General features: G+C 36.8%; 1 protein-coding gene across 3 annotated transcripts in view; it reads left to right on the top strand.

Annotated features, from left to right (window-relative positions):
* The window catches only part of MAP4K3 (mitogen-activated protein kinase kinase kinase kinase 3), a 181,715-nt gene that overhangs the window by 16,815 nt on the left and 142,567 nt on the right, over window positions 1–22,333 (top strand). The gene's annotated exons all lie outside the window — the stretch shown is intronic.

Below are 22,333 nucleotides of genomic sequence, written 5' to 3'. Positions count from 1 at the left end.
CAGAGAGCTTAAGTGGTCTTTTCCCAAGGGTCCACAGCTAGTAAATGGCAGAGCTAGCAATTGAACCCAGTCTGCCTCCAGAGTCTGTACATTTGGCTCTACTGCCAAAAATAGGTGTGTGAAAACATGGTAGTGTTGGTTATCATTTTTTAAAATATTATTTTTTATGCTAAGGAAGGAGAGGGTTCAATGATCTCAAAAAAATCCCCGAAGTACCCCTCTGGATATGAGAGGAGACAGTGGTTAGAAAAGAGTAAATTTATTTAAAAAGACAAACTTGCAATGGAACTATATCCTCACTAAAGGAAAAGAATGCTTGCTTTCTTCTGGTTGAAGAGTTTGTGCCTATGAGGAAAGTAGTTCATGCTTTTAAAAAAATCTTCTGGAATCTTTTTTTTTTTTCTGCCCTCCTTAAACCATTCCATGAAGATTGCCAGATTAATTTTTCCTTCTGGTAGAAGCATGTGGTTGTCACCCTCTTCACATATGTCTCTTGTACAGAGGGGAAAGGAGTGGGTCAGAATTGCAGTTAGCAAAGGCGTTTTGTTGGCTGCCTATCAAATCAAGAACCAAATTAGTTGAAGGAATTTCTTTATTAACATGCCAGAAACATCTTATCTATTCTGTTTTACCAGAGCCTGCTTAGCATTTGGTTTCATTGGTAAGCTCATGTAGAAGAGTAGTTATTCTCAAGTTTTGTTTTCAAACAGGACAGCTCCCCCAACTCCACCCTCCCCAGCATCTGACTTAAGTTTTTTGACAGTTTTATTGAGATATAATTGTATACGATGCAATTTACCTTATAATTCAATGAGTTACACAGACAGTACGACTCATATTTGAGTATTTGAGTCTGTAATCAGAAACAAGATAGTGATAGAGGGAATTTATTCTTCCAAATGTTACTGATTTATAATCCCCCCCCACTCCCTGAGACAGTGTCTCACTGTGTCACCTAGGCTGGAATACAGTGGTATAATCTCAGTACACTGCAATTTCTGCCTCCCACGTTCAAGCAGTTCTCCCTGCCTCAGCCTCCTGAGTAGCCGGGATTATAGGTACATGCCACCATGCCTGGCTAATTTTTTTTTTTTTTTAATAGAGACAGGGTTTCACCATATTGGCCAGGCTGATCTGGAACTCTTGACCTCAGGTGATCTGCCCACTTCAGTCTCCCAAAGTGCTGGGATTACAGGTGTGTGAGCCACCATGCCCGGTCTTTCTATTTTTTTTTTTTTTTTTTTTTTGAGACAGAGTCTCGCTCTGTCGCCCAGGCTGGAGTGTGATGGCGCAGTCTTGGCTCACTGCAACCTCCACCTCCTAGGTTCAATGATTCTCCTTCCTCAGCCTCCCAAGTAGCTGGGATTACAGGTGCCTGCAACCACACCTAGCTAGTTTTTGCATTTTTAATAGAGACGGGGTTTCATGTTTCTACTTTGACGTGAAAAAGCTGGTCTTGAACTCCTGACCTCAGGTGATCCACCTGCCTCAGCCTTCCAAAGTGCTGGGATTACAGACATGAGCAACCATGCCCAGCCTATAATTATTTTTATATTAAGTACTATTAGTGAACACCAAAAGTGATTGTTATTGCCTGACATTAATTTATAAGGATTGGAGAGATATAAAAACCACAGGAACTTGATAAAGTGGCTTACTTTGATTGATCCTCATTGAAGTAATACGTTCGGTTATCTTTTCACCATAATTTCACTTTCCTTTCTTTTAATTGACTGTCTCCTTTTTCCCACTCAAATTTAATGGCATTTAATCCCATAGGATTAAATGCCATTTCTAACTAATGAAAAACACTAAGTCTGTTTCTAAGTAATAATTAAATTGAAACTAGATTGTACTTACTTCTTGTTCACCAATAAGTGCAAAAGGATTTTGCTTTGAGAATTCTCATTTTTTTTTTTAGTGCAGAACATGTCAAATTTCCCTTGTTGCTGAAACAAAAACAAAGTCGTATCAATAAGCATAAAAAATCTGAAGGAAATTTTAATACTCCTGATGCTTGTTCAATTTTAGTACATGCTTGTAAAATGAAGCCCATTCATTTGGAGCTGTTTGAAAGCTGTAACATTTAAATAGCATCTAGGAGAAATTTGGGCTTTTACAAGTACAGACTGTCATTTCACAGAAAAGAAAATCTGATTGTGAACCATACCCAACTTAATGGGCCTTTGTGTCTGGCTCATGGAGTTGCTTATAACTTCTTGAACTTCTCACTTCTCCAAAAAATTGTTGGTGACAGTATTTAAAATTCTCTATGAAGTTGGGTGGTTTAATTTTGGATAAATGAATTCCCATTTTTTACATAATACTTGGCTTTCATACAAGGTTCAAAGTATTAGATTGGTACATACTCTTAAGAGAATTGAGGCATAGTAGGCAGACAGAGTAGAAAATAGAGATCTGTAAGCAGGTGGCAGTGGGGGTGGAATGTGGGGGCCATTTCTTAAAAACATTACTGAAGTGTTTTCTGAAGAAAATGTATTCTTTTGAAAAATTTGCCTAACATTATTTTGTAAGCTGTTTTGGAATTGCTACTCGCCTCTTAATTCCCCCACAGTAGTTTCTGAAAACTATTTAATAGAAGATTTTAATGTAAACTCTAAAATTCCACCTACTAACAGGATTTAGTAGTAAGATATAATTTTATGGTTAAGAGCAGGATTTTTTTCCTGCATCTGGGGTGCAGGGGTGCAGTGATCTTCAGAGAATTGGTGCCTCTCTTTGCTTCTCATTTTGGCTTTTGATGGAGAGGTTGGTGAGTGTTTCTGTTTTCTAGACTTGGCTATTTCTGTAGAGATTAGGAACATGTTGCTTATTGTAAAGTATCAAGACAGAGAAGAACAAAATCAAGTTTAACCATGACAGTGCTTTAAAGCTGCATGCGAATCATGTTCTCTAGCAGATATTCCTTGAACTACTCTTCTCTTCACCTTGGAAGGTTGTAATAGGAATTTGTAAGTAACTGTATATGTTGTTACTTAAAGATGTAGACATTGATATGAGGAGGAAAGAATAATATACTTTGGGAAATACCTGATTCTTGTATATTTTCTGTTAAGAAACAAGAAATTAAAAGTCCCTCTTGAGTAACAAAGTGATCCAAAGCGGAGCTTAACTTAAGAGCTTCTTAGCACCTACAGATGGAGCTTGGGCACCTTGTCTGCTGATACAGGGGGCCTACCTCTTCTCTGGTCTTTTTCTTACAACTTTTTCTGATTGTGTTCACTTTCTGTTTAGTCCATATTGCTGGAATCTGTACCTCCACATTGTTACGTTGCACGTACAGTCAATGGATTCTCACAGTTAATTCCAGTCATTGTAGTGACCGGCTGTGACCCATTTTTGGCTGTCTTTGGTTTCACATGTTTTGTGATTGTGCTTGTTTTTCTCAGCAATTACCAGTATCTGACCACTGACTCTGTACCCAATCCATTCTCTGTGCTGCACTGGAATTTCCAGACTTCTGCCTTGACTGCCCCCCATCATCATAATGATGGAGAGACATTAAGGGGAATGTTGGTCTGTTCCTAGCTCCCTCATTAATCAGGTAAATGACTGTGATTCAGTTACTTAACCACTTAGGACTATAGGTTTCTCATACCTTTGCCTAAATCCTCTTCAGTTTCTGTATTATCACTTATGTGTTTTTCTCTTTCTGATACAAGGAATTTAGCCTGAGTCTTTAACTTTTAGTATATGAAAGCTTTGATGAATTTCTTTATACTCTAGGTAAAATGGAACATCGAGATGTCCTTTATGCTCTTTTCTAAGAAAAAAAGCTTAACATTTTATAAACCTTTGTTGGATCTCGCCTCACTGGTCACTTCAGCTAGACAAGTTAGTTGCATGTAATAGACAATTAGAAAATGCAAGAAATCTTTAAAAATATTAAAATTGCAAATAGATACTATTTGGTCAGATGAATAGGAATTTAAGAATGTAGCCTCTTGATTGTCAGATTAGAATTTTAGCTGTACTAGTTTTTATATTTTTTTAATCTTGGACATGTAATTTAACTTCTTTATGCCTCAATTTAACCACTTGTAAGATGAGAATGGATAATGGTATTTAAATTATGAAGTTTAAATAATTAAAAATTTAAATCTTAGTACATAACCTTCACATAGTAAGTACTTCATAAATGTTAACTGTTACTGCAATAGTATTTGTTCCTTTTCTTCATTGTCATGTAAGTTTGGGGCTATTTCCATGATGCTGTTTAGGAAAGCCCTTCTAAGTGTTTCTAGGGTTTTATTTATTTGCTTGTTTTTATTTTAATAGCTTAATCATATTCTATTATATCATCTAGGTATTTTTTTGTTTTTGTTTTCCCTCCTGCCTAGCACTAATCAATCTGATACTTTTTTGCGTTTATTTCCCTTAACTGGAATGTAAGCTTCATGGGATCAGGGCCTTCTTTGTCTTATTCCTTGTTATAGCTCCAGCTTCTGGTGTAATACATGGACTACGGAAGAACTCAGTAAATATATTGGAGGAAGACATTGCTACCATGAGACCATGAGCTCTTCGGTATATAGCTGAAAGGAGATGATAGTGACTGCAGCTAGGTGTGGCAAGATCTCCTTTAGGTTCATATTGTGGTCTTTTTCCAGGTCTGACCTGCTATCTGTCGTTGATTTTTGCCTCTGAAAGTGTGTTCACTGACTTAATTATTTTGGTCTTGTTTGATGAATCAGTGCAGTTTTCCAAAGTGTGTTTTCTGGAACATTAGATCCTTAAAGTGATCTTTAATTAGATTAAAATATTCTACAGTCAGATGGATTCAGGAAATGCTGCTAGTCCCTTTCTCCTTTTGGAGATTTACATTATATATTAGCATATTGAAGAATGAGAAGTCCTGCCATAGATGTACTTTTTAACTTTGACCGATTATTTTCCTAAATTTTTAAATTAAAATCTGAACAAATTTTTGTTTTTTTTAACCTAATGACTGTAATATCCCAATTCCACAGAACACACTTTGGGAAATGCAGAGCTAGTGTGTACTACTAAAGCCTGGGTTACCGTAGCTCATTTTTGCCTTGTAAAATGATATGGTAAGGAAAGTTAAAGTGGAATAATATATGTGACATACTTTTGTGAACTCTCTAGAGTGCCATAAAGCCTGTTGTCAGGTTAAGTCTTCTTTTATTAGTCACCATGTAGATGTATAGCCAGAGTTATTTTGTTTAATTCTGATAAACTTCTGTACTCATGAAAGTACTTGACAGATACTTGGCGTACCTAGAACTGAATGAATGATAAAGCCCTTGCCAGATAAAAACTCACTGGTGGCTGGGCATGGTGGCTCATGGTTGTAATCCTAGCACTTTGGGAGGCTGAGGCGGGCAGACCATCTGGGGTCAGGAGTTCGAGACCAGCCTGACCAACATGATGAAACCCTGTCTCTAACAAAAAATAAAAATAGTAATAAATAAATAAATAAATAAAAGCTCCCTGGTTCCATCCACTTTCTCACCAGTGGTCATCAAGAGAAATGGGTTTTCAGAATTGTAACTTTATGGTTCTATCATATAGCAAAGGCATAAGCACAAGCCATATCTTTGTGTCCCTGTACCTAGCACTATACCTGGCATGTAATTAGTTCTCAGTAAATATTTAATAGCTAAACTAGACACTGAATCCCTACACTATTCTTTCCTTATCCTCACATCATGAAATGGAGTGACTGTTTAGAGAGGGAATACAAATCGGTACACTCAATCTGGAATATGCACCACAGCTTTATAGTATAATTTAAGTAGGAAAAACATCTGCCTTCATGTCAGAAGTGAGTGTGTCAAACTTACTGGCTTTCTGTCTGTACTCTGCTTTAAAATTGGATTTTAAGTAATAGCTTTAACTAAAAATAGACACCAAGAAGACATTTCTCTGGTGTAGATGTCCTTTTCCTAGACCTCACAGAAAATTCACTTAAATTTAAGGCATAAAATTATATGGAGTACACCTTACTTTTAAAAATTACTGTTGAATTACTGTCCTGTATTTAAAAAAACATTGGATTCTGTTTATCTCTAGCTTTAGTAAAAAAAAAAAAAAAAATGGCATAATGATATCAAAATATTTTGTTCTTCTAAACACAATTTCTCAAAGGTGTACTTAATGCTAATGTAGATTATATGGTGTAGGTATTTTAATTTGAATGAAAAGATAACATACAAAAACAATTCTAGGATATTAGTAGCAATGCCTATGACATACGTGCCTTTGATGTCATTAAACCATATAGCCTTTTATGTAGTTAAAATGGCTATTCTATGCATTTTGGTTTAATTGCTATAGTGAGAGTTATAGTGAAAAGCTTTTCTAGCTTTTCAAAACTTGGAAATGTTATCCTTCATGTTATTGAAAGTACTAGTTTTGGTCTTCAACCACTCAAAGACCTTTTTAAAAATAATCTTTTAAATATTTTCATGATAAGTAATTTACCATTTGTCTGTGGAAGAGAAATACTGCTTTTTTTTACACACTTATGTGTGTGTTCCAAAATTGTGTAGTAAGATTTTTGGCTGTTAGAATGACATGTGGTTATAATGGTTTTCAGTAGAGTTTGTTATTATAATGTATGAGCAAAGAACCAAAATTTATATAGAGAGCTGTATAAGAAATGCTAGGATCTTCATAATATTACCAGTTGCTTTGTTACATTGCATTACTGTAATTTTCTAATGGGTGCAGGATGTTGCATGAATATAGGGAACTCCAATTCTCTATTGTGGCTATTTGTGGTATGTCCTGCCAATCTACAAAGGGTTGTAGATGATGTAGTGGCCTGTTCCTGAACTAGAAATCAGCCGTCAGTTAAATGACACATTAGCAGCTCCCTCCTCCACAATCCCAAACTACCATACCCAGACCTAGCTGTAAGTAGAAACTAAAAAGAGATTAACCAAAGTTACTTCTTCGATGTAGTCAGAAAAACTTAAAGAATGTTGAAAAAGCAAATGTTGGGCATAAGTATATGCAGCATTTTATGTTTCAGTTTGTGGTAAGAAGTTTTTCAAAGCACTTTTTTTTCTTTTGAAGTGGAGTCTGGCTCTGTCACCAGGCTGGAGTGCAGTGGCACGAGATCTGGGCTCACTGCAACCTCCGCATCTGCCTCCCAGGTTCAAGCAATTCTTCTGCCTCAGCCTTCTGAGTAGCTGGAATTACAGGTGCACACCACCATGTCCAGCTAATTTTTGTACTTTTAGTAGAGACAGAGTTTTACCATGTTAGCCAGGATGGTCTTGATCTCATGACATCGTGAACCACCCGCCTCGGCCTCCCAAAGTGCTGGGATTACAGGTATGAGCCACCACGCCTGGCTTTCAAAGTACTTTTTGTTTGTTTTTTTTTTGAGACGGGGTCTCGCACTGTCACCCAGGCTGTAGTGCAGTGGCACGATCTCAGCTCACTGCAATCTCTGCCTCCTGGGTTCAAGCAATTCTGCTGCCTCAGCCTCCCGAGTAGTTGGGACTACAGGCATGCACCACCATGCCCAGCTAATTCTTTTGTATTTTTAGTAGAGATGGGGTTTCACCATGTTGTCTAGGATGGTCTCGATCTTCTGACCTCTTGATCCGCCCGCCTCAGCCTCCCAAAGCACTGGGATTACAGGTGTGAGCCACGGCGCCTGGCCCAAACTACTTTTAACAATGGAAATACCTTTCTGCTGTTTTCATTCCATCATTGGAATTAGCATTTAGAAACTATCCACTTAAGTGCTATTGAGTGTCTTCAATTATTTCTTCACTTAACCACATCGTCCTTTATCTCTTGTGACTTAGACGTCTGTCTTTACATTTATTATAGTACTAGGTAAATAAGGCATTTATACAGACTGTAACATAAACACATATCATGTAGAATGTGGATAATAATTTTTAGTCTTATTTCTGTTCACACTGTTAAATTACCTTGTTTTTGTTTATTTTCAACTCTGAGTATATCTCGGTATCTACTATGCTTTATTTTTCTCTTCCGATTTCTGTTTTCTGCATACTAAATATTTTCTGGAGAAATTTACAAACTGGCTGAAACATCTAACTTAGCTTTAAGTGGTTTGTTATTGTTTTGTTTTCAAATGTTGCCCAGGCTGGATTCAAACTTTTGGGCTCAAATGATTCTCCCACCTCAGCCTCTCGAGTAGCTGGGACTATAAGGTGGTGCCACTGCAGCCAACTTCCAAGTGGATCTTTACTGAAGTTCAGCAGTATTAGAGTGGACCCTTGAAAAACAGAGAGGTTAGGGGAGCCAGCCCCCCATGTAGTCGAAAATCCATGTTTAGCTTTTTACTCCCCCCAAAACTTAACTACTAATAGCCTGCTGTTGACCAGAAGTCTTACTGATAATATAAACAGTTGATTAACATATATTTCTTATGTTATATGTATTGTGTATTGTATTCTTGCAATATAGTAAGCTAAAAAGAAAATGTTAAGAAATCATAAGGAAGAGAAAATATATTTACTATTCCTTAAATAGAAGTGGATCATCATAAGCGTCTTTATCCTTAAGAGGAAGAGGAAGGGTTGGTTTTGCTGTCTCAGGGTGGCAGAAGTGAAAGGAAAGACAGAAGAGGTAGGCACAGTATAACTTTACAGAAATACATTGTAGTTTCTGTCTGGCTTTTTTTGCTTCTTCACTTCTCTAAAAATGTTTCTATATGGTACCGATCTTCTCACTGTTAGTTTCAGTGCCTGTATCATGTGAGGATTCATATCATAAAAGACGTCAAAGCAGTCTTGGATAATCATACCCTTTTGCCAGACTGCCTAATGCCACTTTGTTTTCTGGTACTGCTGCTTCTGTGTCTTCTTCCTCATGGTCTGGCACTGCTTTGGAAGCACTTATCTCCATCAAGTTGCTTCTGTTAATTTCCTCTATTGTGGTATCTGTTAGCTCTTAAATTTCTCTAAGATCCGTATCTTGAAACCCATCACCCACCTTTTTTTTTCTTCCATATCTACAATCTCTTTCATGATTTCCTTGACTGACTCTTGTAAATCCTTTGAAGTCTTGTGCAACATCTGGGTACACTTTTCTCCAGCAAGAATTTTTTGTTTCAGGCTGGATGGCTTTCAAGGTTTTTTTCTGTAACAGCAATAATATCTTCAGTGATGAAATCCTTCCAGACATTCAAGACATTCTCTCTATTAGTGTTCTCTTCCATTGAGTTGACAGTCCTTTCCTTAGAGTATCGTGCGTAATAAACTTAAAGGTCCTTATGACCCCCGATCTAGAATTAGAGAATGTTGTGTTTGGGTCTGAATTAGAGATGTTATGTTTGGGCCAAGTAGACCATTTTGACATCTTCAGTGTTGAACTCCTGGGATCTGGGTGGCCAGGGGCATTGTCTAATATAAAAGGAACTTTAAAAGGCAGTTCCTTACTGAGAAGGAACTTCCTGACTTCATAGACAAAGCATGGAAGGAACTGATCCAGAAAAAGGGTTTTTGTTATCTAGGTTGTTTTTCTTTTTCTTTTCTTTACTTTTTGTTTTGTACAACCAAAAGACTGGCAGCTGGTGTTTGTTTTTTCTCTTCAAGGCTCAAAGGTTAACAGCTTTATAGATAAGAGCAGTCTTGATCATAAACTTGACTGCATCTGCACAAAACAGTGGAGTTAGCCTATCCTTTCCTGCCATAAATCCTGGTGCTTGCTTCTCTTCTTTACTAATGTCTTTTGGCATTTCTTTCCAAAATAGGGCACTTTCATCTGCATTAAAAAACCCATTCAGGGCAAGACACAGTGGCTCACACCTGTAATCCCAGCTCTTTGGAGGCCAAGGTGGGAGGATCACTTGAGCCCAGGAATTTGAGACCAGCCTGGGCAACATAGTGAGACCCCATCTCTACAAAAAATAAAAGAATTAACCATATGTGGTAGCATGCGCCTATGGTCTCAGTTCCCATCTCAGCCATCTCAGGAGGCTGAGATGGGACGATCACTTGAGCCCAGGAGGTTGAGACTGCAGTGATCCAAGGTCATGCCACAGCACTTCAGCCTGGGCAACAGAGTGAAATCCTGTCTGTCTCTACATATAAACAAAAACAAAAACAAATCTGTTTAGGCAGATAACCTTTCTCCCGAACAATTTTCTTAATGGTGTCTGGGAACTCACCTGCTGCTTCTTGGTTGGCAGTAGCTGCTGCTTCCATTTTCTTGACTTTTTAAAGTCAAACCACTTTTTCAAATGATCAAACCATTCTTTGCTGGCATTCTTCAACTTTAAATCCTTTTCTTTCCTTTCTTTTCTCTCTCTTTCTCTCTCTTTTTTTTTTTGCTTTAACTTGTTAATAGAAGTGGTAAAAGCAGACATTTCCCTTGTTCCTGATCTTAAGAAGATACTATATATAGGCTTTCACCATTTCCTTTGATGTTAGCTGTAGATCTTTTGTCTATGCCATTTACTAGATTGGCACAGTTCTCTTTATTTCCTCTTTGCTGAGTTTGTATCAGGAATGGCTTTTAGATTTTATTTATTTACTTTTTTATTCTGTGACGATGACCAGTTTTTGTTCATTTTTGCTATGTTAGTATGGTGAATTATATGATTGATTTTTCTAATACTAAACCTTGTATTCTTAGGATAAATCCCACTTAATCATGATTATTATCCCTTCTAACATATTGCATTATATCCCTTCTAACAATTTACTAAAATTGCAAGATTTTCTTATGTTCATCAGGTATATTTGTTTATAGTTTTCTTGTTACATCTGTTTCTTGTTATTAGAATAATACTAGCCTCAGTTAAGATGTATTATTTTCTTTTAGTTTTTCTACTTGAGTAGTTTATATAACACAATTACAGTGTTTTAATTTTCTGTTTTTCTGTGTACTATTACCAGTGAGTTTTATATCTTCAGATGATTTCTTATTGTTCATTAACATCCTTTTTTTTTTTCCTGATTGAAGTCCTCCCTTTAGCATTTCTTGTAGGACAGGTCTGGTGTTAGTGAAATCTATCAGTTTTGTTTGTCTGGGAAAGTCTTGGTTTCTACTTCGTGTTTGAGGGATATTTTTGCTGAATATACTATTCTAGGGCAAAAGTTTGTTATTTTTTTTTCCCCTTTGCACTTTATATCATGCCTCTCTCTCCTGCCTGTAAGGCTCCCACTGAAAAGTCTGCTGTCCGATATATTAGATCCCCAGTGTATGCTTGCTCTTGCTGCTTAAAGGGTTGTTTCTTTATCCTTGACCTTTGGGAGTTTGAGTATTCGATGCCTTGAGGTACTCTTCTTTGGGTTAAATCTGCTTGGTGTTCTATAACCTTCTTGTACTTGGATATTGATATCTTTCTCTAGGTTTAGGAAGTTCTCTGATTATGCCTTTGAATAAACTTTCTACCCCTGTCTCTTTATCTGCCTCCTCTTTAAGGATAATAAAGATTTGCACTTTTGAGGCTTTTTTCTAGATCTTGCAGATGTGCTTGTTTTTTTTTATTCTTTTTTTGTCTCCTTTGTTTTCAAATAGCGTGTCTTGAAGCTCACTAATTCTTCTGCTTGATCAATTCTGCTATTAAGAGACTCCTATATGGTCTTCATTATGTCTGTTGCATTTTTCAACTGCAGAATTTCTGCTTGATTCTATTTAATTATTTCAATGTCTTTGTTAAATTTATCTGTTAAGATTATGAACTCTTTCTCTGAGTTATATTGAATTTTTTTGAGTTTCCTCAAAACAGCTACTTTGAATTCTCTTTCTAAAAGGTCACATTTCTTGGTTTCTCCAGGATTGCCCCCTGATACCTTTTTAATTTTATTTTGTTTTATTTTTCGAGACAGGGTCTCACTCTGTCACCCAGGCTGGAATGCAGTGGCATGATCTCGGTTCATTGCAACCTCTACCTCCTAGGCTCAAGTGATCCTCCTACCTCAACCTCCCAAGTAGGTGGGACCACAGGTGCACACCACCACAGCTGGCTAATTTTTGTATATTTTGTAGACATGGGTTTCAACATGTTGCCCAGGCTGGTCTTGAACTTCTGGGCTCAAGTAATCTGCCTGCCTCCACCTCCCAAAGTGTTAGGATTACTGGTGTGAGCACCGTGCCTGGCCTTGGTGTCTTATTTAGTTTCTTTGGTGAGGTCATGTTTTCTTGAATTTTCTTGATGCTTATGGATATTTATTCGTGTCTGGGCATTGAAGAGTTAGATATTTCTTGTAGTCTTTCCAGTCTGGGCTTGTTTGCACCTGTTTTTCTTGGAAAGTTCTTACAGATATTCAAAAGGACTTGGATTTTGTAATCTAAGCCATAACTGCAGTAAGGGGCAACTCAAGCCCGGTAACACTGTAGTTCTTGCAGACTTGTAGAGGTACCTCCTTAGTGGTCTTCAATAAGATCCAAAAGAATTCCCTGCATTACAGGCAGTCTCTTATTCTCTTCCTTTACTTTTTTCTAAACAAATGGCATTTCTCTCTGTTCTGAGCTTCCTGGAGCTGGGGGAGGGGTAACACAAGGCCCTCTGTGGCCACCATTACCAGGACTGTATTGGGTCAGACCACAAGCCAGCACAGCACTGGCTTTTGCCCAAGGACCGCTGTGACCCTGCCTGGCTACTGCCTGTGTTTGCTCAAGACCCTAGGGCTCTGAAATCAGCAGCTGGTGAAGCCAGCCAGGCTTATGTCCTTTCCTTCAGGTTGAGGAGTTCCTCTAGGCCCTAGCACAGGTCCAGAAATCCTGTCCAAGAGCCAAGACCTTGGAACTCCCAAGAGCCCACTTAGTGCTCTACCCCACTGTGGCTGAGCTGGTACCTAAAGTGAAAGACAAAGTCCTCATTACTCTTCCCTCTCCTTTTCTCAAGCAGAAGGAGCCTTTCACTGTAGCTACCACAACTGGGCATGTACTGGTTTTCACTTGAAGCTAGCACATGTCAGAGTCTCACCCAGGACCCACAGCATACTACCTGGGTTTTGCTGCTGATTATTCAGGGCCCAAGGGCTCTTTAGTCAGCAGGTATTGGATCCTGCCTGAACTGACTCTTCTCTTTAAGGTAACTGGTTCCCTTCTGGCCCAGGGTGTCAAGAAATCTTATGTGGGAGCCAGGGCCTGGAATGGGTGCTTTTCATGATCCTAACTGGTCCCGTATCCTCGTGTGGCTGAGCTGATATCCAAGATGCAAGTCAGAGCCCTCTTTTCTTTCTCCTCTCCTCAAGAAGAAGGAAGGAATCTTTTTTTGGAACTGTTAGAGGGGTGGTGCAAGCACTACCTTAGCTGCCCTGGCTGGTGTTACAATAGGTTGCATGCCCCCCAAGTCCATTGGCTCCAAGCCCCACTCAGCCCTAGGACTTTGCCTGGGAGTTGCAGTCCTTGTGGCCTAGACTACCTTTCAGGTTTACTGAGGGCTCCAGAGTACTTCAGCCCATGATGGCAAGGCTTGCCAAAACTCAAGTTCTGACTCTTAGGACAGGCACTTCCCTTCTGACTAGGACTGATCTAAATGCTCCCTCCATAGGTGAGTGTTGGCTGAGTTCAATGCAAAGTCTCATAATCACTGTGCTTTCCCTCCCCCAAGAACACACATTCTCTGCGCCACACTGCATTTTGTGTGTATGGGGGATGGTTGACGTTGGCAATTCAAGACTGCCTTTCCTACCGTCTTCAGTGCCTCTTTCAGTGATACAAAGTTAAAACCAGGTACTTTGAGTGCACACCTGAGTTTTGGTTCTTATACAGGTGCTTTTATGTGTGTGGATAGTGTTTTTATGTGTGTTCCTTCTGGGTGTTCGGGGGTGTGGAATCTTCTGTTCTGCCCTCTTGCTCTGCACCTATCTTAAGAAGTATTCTTTTCATTTTTCAAAAGAGTTAGTGTAGAATTGGTATTATTTTCTTCCTTCTGTGTTTGGTAGAATTTATCAGTGAAGCCAGCTGGGTCAGGAGGCTTTATTATTGAATATTTTAAACTACAGATTGAGTTTCTTTTAGAAATGCAGGGCTATTTAGTTTATTTCTTTAAGGAGTTTCGGTAGTTTGTGTCTTACAAAGAATTTATCCATTTCATCCAAGTTGAAACTTAATGGCATAAAGTTATTTATAATATTTTATCATTATCCTTTTAATATCTGTACAATCTGTATATCTCTCCTTCCCAACATTGGTAAATTTGTGTCTTCTCTCTTTTTTCTTTCTTTTTTCTTTTTGGACTGTCTTTTTTTCCTGATTAGTTTGACTAGAAGTTTATGTTAGAGATAACAGAGGCTTATTGATTCTTCTCAAAGACGCAAAATTTAATGGATTTTTCTTTATTGTTTTTCTGCTCTATTTAATTGATTTACATGCTAATCTGATCTTCTACTTACTTGAGGTTTCACTGGCCATTTGCTTTACTTTAGTTTCTTAAGGTGGAGACTAAAGTCACTGATTTCCTGTTTCCTTTCTTTTTTTCCTTATACAAACATTTGTTGCTCTGTTTCCTTCTAAGTACTATTTTAGCTGCATATCACAAATTTTGCTATGTTCTGATTTAATTTTCACTCATTAAAAATATTATCTAAAATCCATTCATGGACAATTGAATTTCTAATGTAATTCCCTTGTGGTAAGAAAACACACTTTTTATGATTTTGAATCCTTTCAGATTTATTGAGACTTGTTTTATGATTGAGAGTATGGTATATATTGGTAAATGTTCTCTGTGCCCTGGAAAAGAATGTGTATTCTGCTGTTATTGAGTGAAATGCTCTGTAATTGTCAGGCCAAATTGAGAATATCGAGTCTTCATTATCTTTACAGATTTTCTTTCTACTGTCAAATATTAAGAGAAGGTTAGGGTCTCTGCACATTAATATTAAGAAAAGGTTAGAGTCTCTGTGAACTTGTCTATTCTTGCAGTTAAGCTAAGTTTTGCTTCATGTATTTTGAAGCTCTGTTCTTCACTGCATAAATGTTTAGGCTGTTATGCCCTGTAAATGAATTCAAACTTTCATCATTATGAAATGACAGCTTTTGTCCCTAGTTATGTTCTTTGTTTTGAAATCAGCTTAGTCGATGTTAATGTAACCACTGTAGCTTTCTTTTGATTAGCGTAAGCATGGTGTATCTTTTTTCCTTCCTTTTATTTTTTAACCTGCTTGTGTCTTTAATATGTGCTTTGTGTAGGCAACATATAGTTGAAGCTCACTACTTCATTTTCTTTATTTTTCTTTAATCCAGTCTGACATTATCTGCCCTTCAAATGGGAGTACTGCTTGCACTAAATGTTATTGATACAGTTGAATTCAGTTCTGTCATCTTACTACTTGTTTTCTGTTCATTCCATCTGTTCTTTGTTTCCCCCTTTTTCTACCCTTTTTTAAAAAATTGGGTGCTTTTTTTTTAGTGTTACTTTATCTCATTTATTGGTTTAATAGCCATACCTCTGTTTTAATACTTGTAGTGGCTGCTTTAGGATTTATAGTAAATGTCTTTAATTTTATCATTGTCAGTCTTTGAGTAATTTTAGGTCATTTCACATGTGGCATAAGAACATAACAACTGTATATTTCCATTTACCCACTTCTGCCCTTTGTGCTGTTATTGCCATACATTTTACTTGGCTATATTACATGCCCCACAGTATACTGTTACTGTTCTTGTCTTAATCAGTTATTTATCTTTTAAAGATATTTGAAAAATAAATCTTTACCATTTCTAATGCTATTTGGTCTTTGGTGGTGATACATATTTTTGTCACTTATCATTTTACTTCCATTTAAATACTTTCCTTTAGTATTTCTTTGCTTGTTTGTTTTTTTTTTTTCTTTTTTTTCTTTAATCCATTCTGACATTATCTGCTCCAGCCAAGGAGCAGAGTAAACTCATAGGCACTGGAAATGTAAATAATAAGAAGGGCAGGAACTTAATGGTGGAGGGAGAGAGACAGAGAGAGAGGGAGAGAGACAGAGGGAGAGAGAGAGAGAGAGAACGGCATTGAGGGGTCTGTAAAACCTAAAGCTCAACAACATTTGAAGAGATATCTCAAAAAGAAAAACCTGGTAAGAACACCCAAGAAATAAAAGAGAAGGCATAAATATTATTTGTTAATTATTATTGCAAATATAAAAAGAGCATACCTACTAATTTAGCAGTACTTTAAAAGGTAATATTATGAGCAGCTTACGCTAATAAATGTGAAGACTTCAGTGCATGGATTGTAGAGTCAAGACTGGAGACTGTAGTATTCTAGAGAAGAGATTATGGTGGCCTGAACTCTAGGGCACTAGTAATAGAAACAGAGGAGTTAAAAACATGCAACAGACGTTTATAATTCTGTGACTGGAGGAATGGGGAGGGTTAAGGCATTGGGTTATAGCGTTCTCCCTTGGGAAGTTGCAACGTGTTGGGTGGTGTCACTACACCTAAGGAATAGCAGGGTTTTTGCAGAGGATTAATTTGAGGTACATGGGTGTCAGTGGCATTGTCTAGTTGGTTATATGGGTTTGGGCTTACTGAAGTTTGGGTAAATTGTCTTATAAAGTTACCAGATTGTTTTTCTTTTTGTAAGCATGTCTCTACATGTTTCCAGAAATATAAAATACCTTTTTTTAAAACCACAGTAAACCCTCCCCATATAAATATTATGTACCCAGCTAGATCTTAATTAGATATGAGAACAAAGATCCTACTTACAGCAGTCTCTTGTAATAAACACTAAAATGTATGCTTGTAACAGGAGCCCTTAACTTTTTGGCATAGTTTCTCTGTAAGTACTCAGATTTCTCTGAGTGATATGGCTGTGACTTAGTTTCTGATTCTCTAAAAGTCATTGCCAGGATTGTCTGACCCTGCTGCTAGGTAGCTAGGCAGGCTTCACTAAAATACAGCCTCAATTCCTTTCATTTAACTACTTAAGTTCCTAAAATACTTGAAAATGAGCTGCACTCATTTGTTACTGAGGTGTTACCTGTAGACTTTTGTCTTCCTCTTGGCTTAAACAAAACTCTAAGTCACTTCAAAGATGGAAATGAGATGGTTCCCATGTGTTTTTATTTTATTAAAGAGACAATGTGACATGTATTGGAAGTGGCCTTTCCTCTTATGCTTTCATTCTTTGGATTGAAGGCTGCTGCATACTACCTCAAGCCTGCCAGTTTTAGCATAATCCTAGCCTGACCTGCACTGAACTGGCTATTATTAAAACCTTTCTGCCTGTCACAAGTGGTACTCTTCTTGCTGACTTCTTAGTGACATATAAAATACAACAATAGCTTGAACAAGGTAAACAACGTGGCTTTTTGTTACATACTACAGCATGAGTTTCCAAAGAGTATTATATTCTTTGGTTTTAGATTGGAAATTTAGTATGAGCATGTAGACAACTGTGATTGCATTTGTGATGTTTATGTTTCACACAATTCTTCTTCTTCCTTTTCTTTTTCTTTTGTTTTCAAATGAGACAAGAGTCTTGCTTTGTCTCCCAGGCTAGAGTACAGTGACATGATCTCAGCTCACTGCAACCTCTACCTCCTGGCTTCAAGCTGTTCTCCTGCCTCAGCCTCCTGAGTAGCTGGGACTGTTGGTGTGCATCACCACACCTGGCTAATTTTTGTATTTTTTGATAGAGACAGGATTTTGCCATGTTGGCCAGGCTGGTCTCAAACTCTTGACCTCAAGAGATCCACCCGCCTTGGCCTCCCAAAGTGCTGGGATTACAGGCATGAGCTACCATGCCCAGCCAATTATTATTACTATTATAATTTTAATTATTCCTGAAACCATCAAAGGAAAGGCTTACACCATGTTTTGGTAAACTTTTGGTGCCAAATGTTAACCATGCTACCAATTTCTTATCTTTTTATTTCAAATTTAATTTATAATTTTAATAAAGAATGCATTTATTTACATGGTTTAAAATTCAAAGTGCTATTTTTAAAAAGTATCATCTGGGAAATCTTGCTCCCACCCATCCCCATCTATCCCTTCTCCTTAGTTCATTATATGTATTAACAATATTTTAATTAATTTTTATTAATTTCTGTTTATTCCTTTAGACTTTATTCAAAAGGCTAATTCAAATGTACATTCTTATTTCTAACTCCTTTTACTCAAAGTAACATACTAATATTTTTCACCTTGGTTTCTTTATTTTTACTCCTTTTTTTTTTAACTGCATTCTATTAATTTCTTGGTATATGCCGTAGTTTATTCAACTAGTCCTTTTGCACTTGAATTCATTCAATCTTTTGCTTTTACAGGCAGTTTCATAGTGAATAACATCGTATGTGTATTTTGTATGTATGTAAGTGTCCTGATGGTTTCGTTTCCTAGAAAGGTGTTTGCTAGATGAAAGGGTACATGCTTCTGTAATTTTGATTGATGCTCCGTTTGTATACATTTTGCATTCCAGCAGCAATGTATGAGGGTCCTTGGAATGCCCCCCTTTCCCTACAGCTTGACAAGAGAGTGGTTGGACTAAATCAGATTTTGCCAACTTGATAAGAAAAACTATCTCACTGTATATTTTTTGTGTTTCTGTTTTCAGCTTATCATATGTTCAAAGGCCGTTTGTATTTCTTTTCTTTTTCACATACTTGCCCATTTTTCCATTGGATTATCTCCTGTGTTTCTAAGAATTCTTTATATGGGTGTATTTGTGGACTTTCTATTTTGTCTTATTGGTCTATTGATTTGTCACTCATACACTTTTAATTCTTGAGGCAATATAAAGTTGTACTGTTAGAGCTGTTTTCTCATTGCTCTTCATTTTCAGAGTTTTCCTGGCAATTACTGCTTGTTTATTTTTCAATAAGATCTTTAGAATCTGCTTTTCTAGTTCCTGGAGGAAAAAAGTTGATAACTTTTATTGGGTTTGTATAAATTATAATAACTTAAGAAGAATTGATAGTTTTGTGATGTTTAGTCTGTCTCAGAATATAATTATAATATTCTCTTCATTCATTTCTACTTACATTTCTTTAAAGGTTTTTAAACTTTTCTTCTTAAGTTTGCACATTTCTGGTTAAGTGACAATATACAAATAGTTGCTACTGGAAGTGAAGTCTATATCTTCTGCTGTTATTTGTATAATATGTTGTATATATGAAAACTTGATTTTTGTATATTCTTTTTATAGGTTACCATCTTACTGAATTCTCTTATATTTGTAGTCACTAATTCTTAATGTTGTTTTAAAGCACATTTTATAGAGTTGGTGAGTACTATGTAGGATTTTTCTTTTTCTTTTTTCTTTTTTTTTTTAGTACTAAGGTCTTGGCTGAGAGATTTATGACACTATCCATTTTTACTGGTGTAAATATGTGGCATGATGAAACTCAGCAAGTTGAAAAAGAATAATTCTTTATTTTGACTTGAAATTTCAAGGTTTTTAATTGATGAAAAGTTGTCATTTATTGTGGTGAGGGTGATGTGAAATCCAACCATTTATTGGTATGTGTTACAGCTTAGCTAAGTCCAATAATAGTACATACTACTAAATCATTCAAAAGCAAATAGTCTTTTAGATCAAGTAATAGATCTGTTAAATAGAGATATATTTACCTTACATAGTAAGAATGACTCTTTGATCTCTTATAGGAAGTGAAGAGAGATGTTATTTCTGGGCTAATATTTTTGCTAAAATTGTTTTATGAAAAGTACTGTCATATGTTAAAAATTTGGGGCTCAAAGTTAAAGCACATTGTTTTGAGTAAAAAATATTGGCAGAAGTTCAGAAATGTAAACTGAATTGTCTTTTATTTTATCTTAGTAGACTGTGGAATATTAAGCTATTGGTTTACAAATACTTGTAGGCTGGGTGTGGTGGCTCACACTATAATCCCAACACTTTGGGATGCCGAGGTGGGAGGATCACTTGAGGCCAGGAGTTTGAGACTAGCCTGCGCAACATGGTGAGACCCAGTTCTACATTTAAAAAACTTAAAAATTAGCCAGGTATGGTGGTGTATGCCTGTAGTTCCAGCTACTCAGGAGGCTGAGGCAGGAAGATTGTTTGAGCTCAGGAGTTAAGAGGCTGCAGTGAGCTATAATCGTGCCACTATACTCCAGTTGGTGCAACAAAGTGAGATCTTGTCTGAAAACAAACAGACAAACACAACCCCAAAACCAAACTTGTATTTTCCTTTCCCTTTTCCTGATACTTTAATATTTAAGTATACATGTATTCTACATAATGAACACTGTGTCTATCATCCTGAACTTTTTAACAGCTCTATTCTTTTGTATACTAAAGCTTTCCGGCTTTAAATAAGGCATATATATCACAAAATATTTTGAAGAGTAATTGAAATCTCAGTCTCCCCCCCTCCTTTTAACTAAACAGATGGAAAGAATTATTTGATAGTGTTTTCCAGAGCCCTTTATACTGTAGCATATTTGAGCTTCTGATTCTTTGAATAATGAGTGTGAGAAAATTAAAATTAGTGTATAGTGCGCTGCAATAGGTTTTAGTAAACAAAGCTTTGTTATGTCACAGTAAATAATAATGGATAAATAGGATAATAGGAGTGTCTTATATTTGGGAAATTACATTCATCCCAAAAGAACAAAGGCAGTAAGCAGAAAGACAAATTAGCCAACCCTGAGAGTGAGAAAGGAGCTGATAGTTAGCCTCATCAGGTCAAATTATGTAATTTCTCTATTGTATAAGAGTTTCAGAAGATTCCATTTTATTTTGCAGATTAAAAAAAATCCAGCATCATCAGATAGTGGAAAAACCTATTAATACTTGCTATGTAGCCTGAATAAAACCATTATTAGGTAAAAGTATATGTGTGTGCATGTGCATGTAGGTTGTTTGGTAAAATCCACTTTTTATATCTTGCTTAGATTTGTCAGCAGCAAGCTGTGTTGCTTAATTCCTTTGGTAATTTTTATACATACAGAGACCTTTGCAGGTGGGTTTATTGCACATTACAATTTTAGTACTTCATTATGAGTTGGTGTTATTTCTTGAATGGAAACAATGGCATCCATCTCTCTTTTATTAAACTGAATGTTAGAATGCTGGAAGTGTATATCTGAACTAGTATTTTATCTGGTCTTAATAATTGATATCATAGTGGAATCATTCTTTTATTCCATTTCTGTTTCAGATGTTAAGAGTTACATTGTGAGTTTCCTATTTCTGGAAGAATAATTAGAGAGTTTGATAGATTCAAATTCCTTCTGACGCACAGGAAAGCCCCTTTCTAGGCCAGTCTCAAGAAACTTTGGGAGGAGGATATAGCACTGACAAAGGGTGATAGGAACTTTGTCCAGCTTCCTTACTTCAGCCCTCAAAGATCTGTGTGGGATTAGCATGGAAAAGACAAGCTATTGCACTGGTATGTGGACCTGAAAATAATATTTGTCAGCACAAATGAGATTAATTCAAGTTATTGTCAAAGCCAGTTGCTGCCAGGCCTTTTTCTGTTTATTCTTATCCTTGGCATCATGACCATATTCTGCTTATCTTATTCCCTGAAGTGAGCCTCTTCCTTTTTTCATGATGTGGTCTTACATTTTTTCCCTGTCCATCTGGCCAAGCTGTTTTATAACTTATTTGTGAACATGCTGTTTTGATACGTGGCTGGCTGAGTGATCTCAGGTCTGGCTCTGTGGAGAGGAATGGACCTCCTCCACTATCACCCCTTCATTTGAGGACTGTTCTAGATACCTCTGGATTAAAAGCACAACAGAAAAGAATGCTATTTATTCTTGGAAGTAATTACTTAGGCAAAAATAATGTGGCTCTTGTTAATTTTTGTTCTGGAGAACCACAATCTGGAAAACCTGGGATAAAGTAGAATTTTTAATCATTTCTCTCCATTCCCATTAAATGACCTTAGTTCAAGCTGTCTTCATTTCAGGCTTACCTTTGTGCAGTGTATCCTTAGAAGTTGTTTTGCCTTCCCCTGGCTCCTCCATTTTTCTCCCAAGGTTATTATAATGTTATTGAAGTAAAAGTCCAGCAGTAACAGAAGCAAATGAGTTGTTGTTGAAGGGTGTTGGGAACAGGAGAAATGTGAAAATAGTGGTATTCATATTGGTCATTCTCTTGTAGGCAAATTTTTAGTGAATGGAGTAATGGTAGAAACATTTTTATAAAGCGTAACAAAAAAAAGTTTCTAATATTGCTACGAGTGCTTTGTAAGAGTCATGTTCAAAGCCTTGATGAAGCTTAGTTATAAATATATTTAATTTACTTTGAAATTTTGTGTCATGAAAAAGCATGTGTATGTCCTTCTCATTTCACTGATTTTAATGAAAGATATACAATTGACCCTTGAACAGCATATGCTTGAACTTGAACTACATGTGTCCGCATATGCGGATTTTTTTTTCAACCAAACTCAGTATTCGTGTAATGTGAAACCCACGTAAATATGGCTGA

This window comes from Aotus nancymaae, unplaced genomic scaffold (genome assembly GCF_030222135.1).
Source record: "Aotus nancymaae isolate 86718 unplaced genomic scaffold, 86718_ANA_hifiasm-v0.15.2.pri h1tg000057l, whole genome shotgun sequence".
Taxonomy (NCBI): Eukaryota; Metazoa; Chordata; class Mammalia; order Primates; family Aotidae; genus Aotus; species Aotus nancymaae.
This window is presented reverse-complemented; position numbering and strand designations above follow the sequence as displayed.